The following is an 8,554-nucleotide window of genomic DNA, read 5'->3' as shown; positions in this document are numbered from 1 at the left end:
CTTTCTCACCTCCATGGGGCTTTTCTTTTCGTCTGCATTTTAAAAAGGAAAAGATGAACAGGAACTCCACAAAGGGGCTTCAGAGGCAGAATTTGGTCAAAGAGCTTCACAAACAAACAGGCGGCCTGCAGCCTTTCAAGCCCCTAATTGGGAACAGGTTAGGGGAGGCGGAACCAGGAGTCACCATGTGGTTCCCAACAGCGGCCTTCTCCTCGGAATTCTTTTGCTCTGATTTCGACATAAGCCATAACACCACCATGCAGAACCAATTAAAGTCAGCTCCTCAGAGGGGGCCGAGACTCGGGTAGGTCCAGGTGGCTGGAGGGGACGCCCTGGGCCAGCCTCCTCTGCGGGGGGCCAGCTCCCCTCACTGTCCAGCCCGTGCCCTCCCAGAGGAAAACCACACGGCCTTTATCGTGAGTTCGCTGACAAGCTGGAGCGTTTCGTGGTTGGCCAAGAAGGTGATGACCTCGGAGCTGACCACTGCTTGGGAGCAACCAGGGCATCAGCCGTTTGGAAAGGGCAGTGGGTCCATGTACATGACATGAGGGGAGAGTGGGAAATTCCCCTTCCGGATATCAACCTATGGCTGCAGAAAGGACCTTCAGTGCCAAATTCAAGAGAAGTGCTGCATGGGGAGGGCAGGGTTTTGGGGTGGGTGGGAGCTGCTGAGGGGTGGAGTCTGATTAAATAAAGCATCCGCCAGCTCTTTCAGCAAACATCGGTGGGTGCCAAAGTCGTGTCAAATCCTGACTCCGCCGTTGACCCACCAAGTGACCTCGGACCAGCAACCTTGCTGACCCTGGCCTTGATTTCTCACCTGCAAATGTGTGTGATTATACTGTGTAACCCACAGGTTGTAGTCAGGCTACACATGAACCAGTTCAAGCAAAATGCTTTGGAAAGAGCAGGGGTGCAGCAAGCATCAGCTGCTCTTAAGATTCCACTAGAGGGGCCACCATGTTGACAAAACCGCACTGAGCTTGTCAGCTTTGCCTCCTGGTTATCATGGGCAGACCTCCTGGGTAGGGGAACAGGTTTAGGGAAATTCACCCAACAAATATTTAGGTCCTAGCTGCTTTCTAAGGCAAAGATTCATGTAGTCAAAGCTATGGTTTTTCCAGTAGTCAGGTATGGATGTGAGAGTTGGACTGTAAAGAAGGCTGACTGCCGACGAATTGATGCTTTTGAACTGTGGTGTTGGAGAAGACTCTTGAGAGTCCCTTGGACAGCCAGGAGATCCAACCAGTCCAACCTGAAGGAAATCAATCCTGAATATTCATTAGAAGGACTGAAGCTGAAACTCCCAATACTTTGGCCATATGCTGCAAAGATCTGACTCATTGGAAGAGACCCTGATGCTGGGAAAGACTGAAGGCAGGAGGAGAAGGGGCGACAGAGGATGAGATGGTCCTCCGGAGGAGGACCCCAACCAGGGCAGGGGCCAGGGGATGAGGGGACTAAATCAGAGAGAGAAGGGCCAGCATTTGACAGCTGCGAGAGCAGCACGGCAGGGCAGGGGGAGGTCAGGAATGATTTCCAGCCCGGGACGAGGCAGTGCCTTTCATCAACGTGGTGCTTGCAGATAGCAGAGTGGGTTTGGAGAAAATGGTGACTTTAGTCTGGACGTGTTGAGTGTGAGATGCTTGTGGACAGCCAGGTGGAGAGAGCTCTAGTGGCTGACGGGACAAGCCGGAGGAGGTGGGAGGTGGGTGTGTTGTTTCGGCTGCAGGATATTTACTACCAACCAGTGACTCCGTCCCCCAGGACACTTCATCCCAGTTCTCCTGATGCCGGCTGGGAGAGAAGAGGAGTGTTGCAACATCCCGAGGTGATTTATAGGGAGAACGTCCTGTGTGTTTGTTTCTCGGCACTGCCTTCCAAGTGGGAATCTAAAACCCCACATTCTGATCTGAAGTGTAATTTCCAGTCATTTCCACCAACAACATTTGGTTCTTATTATCAAAAGATACTCACACAGATGTAGCATTAAAATCTTGGCTTCAGTGGATAAAGAAAACAAGATAATCTAAAGTATTGCAGCAACTCCCAGACATTTACGATTCCAAGAAATGGTTGTTGGAAAACTGCTGTAGAATATCCATTTCCCAGTGTGTTTCTGGGTGGAAGGAAGACAGCCAGTTGGTGAATTTCAGGCTGTTGAACTGAACTCTCAATCGGGAAGGTCCTAGGGCCTTAGGTGGTGAATTCCTTTCGGACAAAGACCTGGGCATTTCCCCCGGCATCCCCCAGACCTGACCCACAGGCAGGCATACCCACAGGGTTCACTAAGGGTTTGTTGACTGAAAAAAGAAACAGCTGAATACCGTAAGTTAGGACATGCTAGGTTTTCTCATTTGACATTTCCTTTCAAAGTCTCCGCGGGCTTAAGTTACAGGGAGAGGCGGCTTCTGTAAGTCAGAAATGGAAAAACATTTATACGGAACTGATGTTTTGAACTTTAATGGAGAACTTTATCTTTCCTGTGTCAAATTCTGTATTAGTGGTTTGGGGTCCCTTCAAATCCCAGTAACTGGTGTGGTTTTCCCCACTCATGAGTCCTGGATATCCTGAAAGCACTTTTTTTTCTGAACGTAGTAATAGCTAATATTTGTGAAGTATATCTTATGTGCCAAGGACTTTAATGAATTCTCTCATTTAATTCTAACCACAGTTCTGGGATGATGACATGCTTATTATATACAGACCTCGTGACTCAGCCTTGGGAAATGTAGGCAATTTTTCCAAACGCCATCGCTAGTGAGAGGCAGAGCTGGTGTTTGAGCCTAAGGGATGTGACCCCAAGGCCCAGTTACCCACTGTTCCTGGTGGTTCATGGCAACTCATTCCCAGTATTCTTGCCTGGAAAATCCCATGGATAGAGGAGCCTGATGGGCTACAGCCCGTGGGGCCGCAAAGAGTCGAACGCGACTGAGCCACTGAACACAGCACGGCTGGTGCTTCTGTGCTGACGGTGAGTTGGGGCAGGTGGGCTGGGCCTTCACAGACATTCACCTGCTGACTCCTCTCCTTTTGGTAGCCCTGAGCTAGGTGGTGTTACGGTCCCATTTTACAGCTGGGAAAACAGCCTCGCAGAGGTTAAGCTGCCTGACGCAACAGGGACTTGAACCTGGGTCCGAGGATGCCAGCGTGCCCCTCTGTCCTCCCATCAGCCCCAGCGCTTTGCTCCTCCCTCTGCGGCCCCTGACACCCCTCCTTGCCCGAGACCTACCCCGGCTCGATCAGACTGCAGGTCTCCATCAGGTCCTTCTGGGGCACCCAAGCTGAGAGGAGTCTGCTTCAGCCCTGGGAATCTGCAGGACCCTGTGGGGTCTCAGCGGAACGTGGCCATGCCGTGCGTGGATCAAGAAGCAAAAGGCATGGACCACCTGCAGCTAATTTCTCATGAAGGAAGCCTGGATCCCAGCATACATCCTTCCTTTCGGCATCTCCCGTGCTGTTCGTCTTGCGCGCCTGGCCACGTGGGCCGAATCGAGAGACCGATCCAGCGCGATCCCTCTTCAGAGGCTGGCTGGCTTGGCACGTCTGAGTCAAGGTCAGGGAAGTCTGTCTTCCTCCCTTGTGGTACGCAGTGACGAGCCAGCCCCCTGCCCCACCCGCCTGCCTCAGCGTGCAGCTGGCCTCTTGCAGCACAGAAGAGAGGACTGGGTTACCCAAACAGCCTCAGACGATGCAGGAAGCTGCCTGCTATGGCGGGAGCACCAGGCGCCCATCCTCACTGTCTGCCCTCCACCTCATTGCCATGGGGTCCAGGAGCGGTGGTTTACGGAGGCCCCTGTGGACGAGGCCTCAACACAGGCATTGCGTGGAGTCATGCCATCGGCCCAGCCAGGTGAGCAGGCTTGCTTCCAATTACAGGTGGAAGGGGAAGTCCAGAGTGGGCTTTGGGACCACACAGCCCAGAGGCTTAGTTGTTGCCATGGGGTCCAGGAGCGGCGGTTTACGGAGGCCCCTGTGGACCAGGCCTCAACACAGGCGTTGCATGGAGTCATGCCATCGGCCCAGCCAGGTGAGCAGGCTTGTCTCCAATTACAGGTGGAAGGGAAGTCCAGAGTGGGCTTTGGGACCACACAGCCCAGATGCTCAGTTGTTGGTGGTGCTGTTTTTCAGTCGTTCAGTCGTGTTGAACTCTTTGCGACCCCATGGACGGCAGCATGCCAGGCTTCCCTGTCCTTCACCATCTCCCAGAGCTTGCTCAAACTTGTGTCTGAGTCAGTGATGCCATCCAACCATCTCATCCTCTGTCGCCCCCTTCTCCTCCTGCCTTCAATCTTTCCCAGCATCAGGGTCTTTTCCAAGGAGTCGGCTCTTTGTATCAGGTGGCCAAAGTATTGGAGCTTCAGCTACAGTCCTTCCAATGAATATTCAGGGTTGATTTCTTTTAGGATGGACTGTTTTGATCTCCTTGCAGTCCAAGGGACTCTCAGCTCAGCTCAGTATTGCCTGGTTTTGAGCAAATCCCTTCACCTCTCTGGGCCTTGGTTTGTTCATCTCATCAGCAAAATGGGTGCAATACAGGGGATCTTCATCTGGGTCCACAGATTCCTGAGAGGCCCTTGGAAAGGATAGAAGGGTACCATAAAAGAGGATGGGGAAAGTTACCTCTTTATTTCCACCAACCTATAACTGAGGTGTAGCATTTCCTCCACCAACACCACCAGCGGCACCAGTCTGACTCCCAGGAGAAGTCACAGTCCTTGCAAAGGCCTGGATGGTCAATGCCAAGCCCGCTCCCTCCTCCCTTCCCGTCCCCAACTCCGCTCCAGCCTCCTGGACCACTCGCGCAGCCTCCCTCCTCAGGACCCACGTACTTGCTGTTTCGTTTTGGTCCTTAGGCCTCCAGATTATGTCAGCATCTTCTCGCTGAGGTCTTCTGCAGTAGTGGACACTGTGAGGCCTTGTCCAGACCTCTCTGCAGGAGTGGAGGACTGGTCCCCTAACTGCTGAGAGGCACCCTTGGCTCTCAGCCCTTTTGAGGATTGTCTCTGCATCCCAGGTGGCTCAGCTGGTAAAGAATCTGCCTGCAAAGCAGGAGATCCGGGTTCAATCCCTAGGTTGGGAAGATCCCTGGAGAAGAAAATGGCAACCCACTCCAGTATTCTTGTCGTGGTAAATCCCATCAACAAAAGAGCCTGGCAAGCTACAGTCCATGGGGTCACAAAGAGTCATACACGACTGAGCGACTAAACCTCCACTACCACCATCCGCTGAAGAAAACCTTCTGTTTAAGGATGTGTGTCCTTCCAGGGCAGCCTCATCCAATGACCAGTCAACACAGGGTGTGAAAGTCAGGTTGAGACAGTTCTGAAGGCTCATCTGTGTCCTCAACTCCCTGGGGGTTGGCTGAGGCTTTTGGCCTGAGTCTCAGTTCAACTTCTTCCAACGCCCAATCCTGCTTCTCCTCCTCCTCCTCCACTTGGGGATCCCACCTGCACTCCCCAATAAATGCCCCCACCCTGATCTCCAAATTGAACTTCCCAGGTGGCGCTGGAGGTAAAGAACCTGCCTACCAGTGCAAAAGACATAACAGACGTGGATTCGATCCCTGGGTTGGGAAGATCCCCTGGAGGAAGGCATGGCAACCCACTCCAGTGTTCTTGCCTGGAGAATCCCCGCAGACAGAGGAACCTGGTGGCTTCAGTCCATGGAGTTGCAAAGAATGGTACACAACTGAAGTGACTTGGCACACACGCACACCATCTACAAATCAGAGCCTGCTCCCCTGAGAGCTGAGTGACCCTGCTCACCCCACCTGAGACTGCAGACCCTCTCCCCACTCACTCACTGAGCCCTTCCTTCCCGATTGCTGGCACCCTTCACCAGCTACAGGCCCAGATTCACTTATTTATTGTCTGTCCTCCCACCAGAATGAAGGCTCCATAAGTACAGGATCTTGTTTTATCATTTCACTGCCCAGAACAGTATCAGGTGCCATAACGTCCACTCAAAATTCGTGGAATGAGTGGTAGTGAGTAGCCATACCTTGACTTGTGGTCGATAAAATCCTCCACATCCTCTCTCCACGCTGTCGACTCTGACCTTCCAAGCTCGTGTCATTGATCTCGGGGCCTGACTCCAGATCTGGACAACGTGTCACGGCTAAATTCCACCCTGCTGATTGTCTGGGTCCTGGGTCTGGCTCTAATGTGCTGAAGACTTGAGAAGCAATTATTTTTTAAAATTTTTATTGGCATATAATTGCTTTATGATGTTGTGCGAGTTTCTACTGTACAGCAAAGCGCACCAGCCATACATATACATGTATCCCTCCCTTTTGGCGGAGAAGGCAATGGCAAGCCACTCCAGTACTCTTGCCTAGAAAATCCCATGGACGGAGGAGCCTGGTAGGCTGCAGTCCATGGGGTCGCTACGAGTCAGACATGACTGAGCGACTTCACTTTCACTTTTCACTTTCACACATCGGAGAAGGAAATGGCACCCACTCCAGTGTTCTTGCCTGGAGAATCCCAGGGACGGGGGAGCCTGGTGGGCTTCCATCTATGGGGTCACATAAAGTCGGACACGATTGAAGTGACTTAGCAGCTTAGGAGCTCCCTTTTGGACTTCCTTCCCAATCAGGTCACCACAGTGCGTCAAGCAGAGTTCCCTGTCCTCTCAAATTGGGATTTGGGTGCCGGAGAAGACTCTTAAGAATCTTCCATCCTAAAGGAAATTAACCCTGAATGTTCACTGGAAGCACTGATGCTGAACCTGAAGCTCCAATACTTTGGCCACGTGATGCAAAGAGGTGACTCATTGGAAAAGACCCTGATGCTGGGAAAGACTGAGGGCAAAAGGAGAAGAGGGCAGCAGAGGATGAGGTGGACAAATAGCATCATTGACTCAGTGGCCATGAATCTGAACAAACTCCGGGAGACAGTGAAGGGCAGGGGAGCCTGACACGCTGCATCATGGGGTCTGAAAGAGTCGGACGTGACTTAGCAAATGAACAACAACAACCTGTGCCCTACAGTATGCCAAGAAGCGTGTGTTTTAAAACTTCACCCAAGTCACCATTAAACATGCTGGCATAAACAAATAAAATGCTGCACAGAACAAAACAGCTCTCCTAGTCATCTTCTTGGTAACGTTCGTGTCTGCCTGTGTTGATCTCGTCTCGCATTTATTTGCTGGTTTATTTCCATACCCGGCGAGCCTGCACGTCTTGTTAACAGCAGCACCCCAGGGCTTAGCACGGTGCCTGGAATGCTGTGGGCTCTTGAAAAGTATGCATCAGATGAATGAACCGGGCTCCCCTTACAGAATGTGAGCTGTTTGGGGCAGAAGTCACATCCCGCCACCTTTGAATCTGCCAGGAAGAGGCCTTTCGACCTTAATACATCAGGTGTGGGCCCTGGAAGAGGAGCACAAGGGTGGCTGTGATTCAGGCGGTGTTGTGCTGGCCTCTTGGCCCCATCACCCCCAGGAGGCAGGTGTCACGTTCGCACACACAGGCCTGGCTGGTCAGGCTCTCTGACCCCGAGGGGCAGCTCTCAGGGACCACCACAGAGACAGGCTGTCTGGTACTCCCTGTGGCTCCCAGGGATGCTGGTCCTTGGACTTCTGGTGCCATCCCCTGGATCTCTAAGGCAGCCCCGTGGAGCTGTCCATAGCTCTCTCTGTCATCAACCAAGCCACTGTGATCAGGAAAGACCATGTGCCTGGACTGTCATTTTCCCCATCGTGGGTTTTCCCAGCAGCTCTTCAGTTTTCACGCATACAAGACCTCGGTGGGTTCACGCACTTGCTCTCGCGATGTGTCCTGAGTGTGTCTGAACGCTGGGTGGACCAGGTCAACTTATGAAGCTCACGCCCCCTCCTTCATCAGTCTCACGCAACAAATACCTGTCACGTACTGTTTAGGGCTCCAGGAACAGAGGCAAAGAAAGCCAAGTCCCTGACCTTAAGGAACATACATTCTAGTGGCAGGGGATAAATATATGCATCAGACGATATGTGCTGTGGGAAAAAAATAAAGCAGGAGAGGAGGGAGGAGCAGGAGCCATGGAGGAGGGGTGTTCCCATTTATTTAGGGAGCAGAAAGGGCCTTGCCTCAAAAGAAGGTAGCTTTAGAGATCAGTCCCTAAGGAGGTGACAGAGTTGGCCGTGGTGATATTCGGAGAAAGAGTGTCTTACGCTGAGAGAACAGCTGGTGCAAAGGCCCTGAGGCAGGAGTGTGTTTGGGATGCTCAGTGAATAGCAGGGGAGTGAGCAGGGTTGGAGTGGAAGGACTAGGGGGTTGGTGGGGGGGTCAGAAGGTTGAAGAGGGGATCAGAGAGACAGACAGCAGGCCACGGGGTCAGACGGGCCTCAGAAGACAACTCAGCTTCCCTCTACTGAGTTGCAAACCATTGGAGGCTTTGAAGGAAAAAGACAGTCTGACTTGCGCTTGAACTTGGTTTCTGGGGCTACGGTGTTGAGAATGCTTGGGCGTGGACAAGGGGAGACGCAGGGGTATGTCAGCGAGGAGACTGGTGCAGTTATCTACGCAGGGACAAGGGCTTCACCGAGAAGACGGTAAGAAGGGGTCAGA

The 8,554-nt window shown here is 52.5% G+C and overlaps 1 long non-coding RNA gene across 1 annotated transcript; it reads left to right on the top strand.

The window, feature by feature from the left end:
* Window positions 1–2,682: 2,682 nt before the first annotated feature.
* Window positions 2,683–8,316, top strand: LOC129536881 (uncharacterized). The gene is made up of 3 exons (XR_008681883.2): window positions 2,683–2,974; window positions 3,041–4,030; window positions 5,503–8,316. It is a non-coding gene; the product is annotated as an uncharacterized LOC129536881 (long non-coding RNA).
* Window positions 8,317–8,554: the final 238 nt, after the last annotated feature.

This window comes from Moschus berezovskii, chromosome 6 (genome assembly GCF_049115385.1).
Source record: "Moschus berezovskii isolate FMDL1 chromosome 6, NW_MosBer_1.0, whole genome shotgun sequence".
Lineage (NCBI taxonomy): Eukaryota > Metazoa > Chordata > Mammalia > Artiodactyla > Moschidae > Moschus > Moschus berezovskii.
The sequence above is the reverse complement of the archived record's forward strand: the minus strand, read 5'-3'. Positions and strand labels throughout refer to the sequence as shown.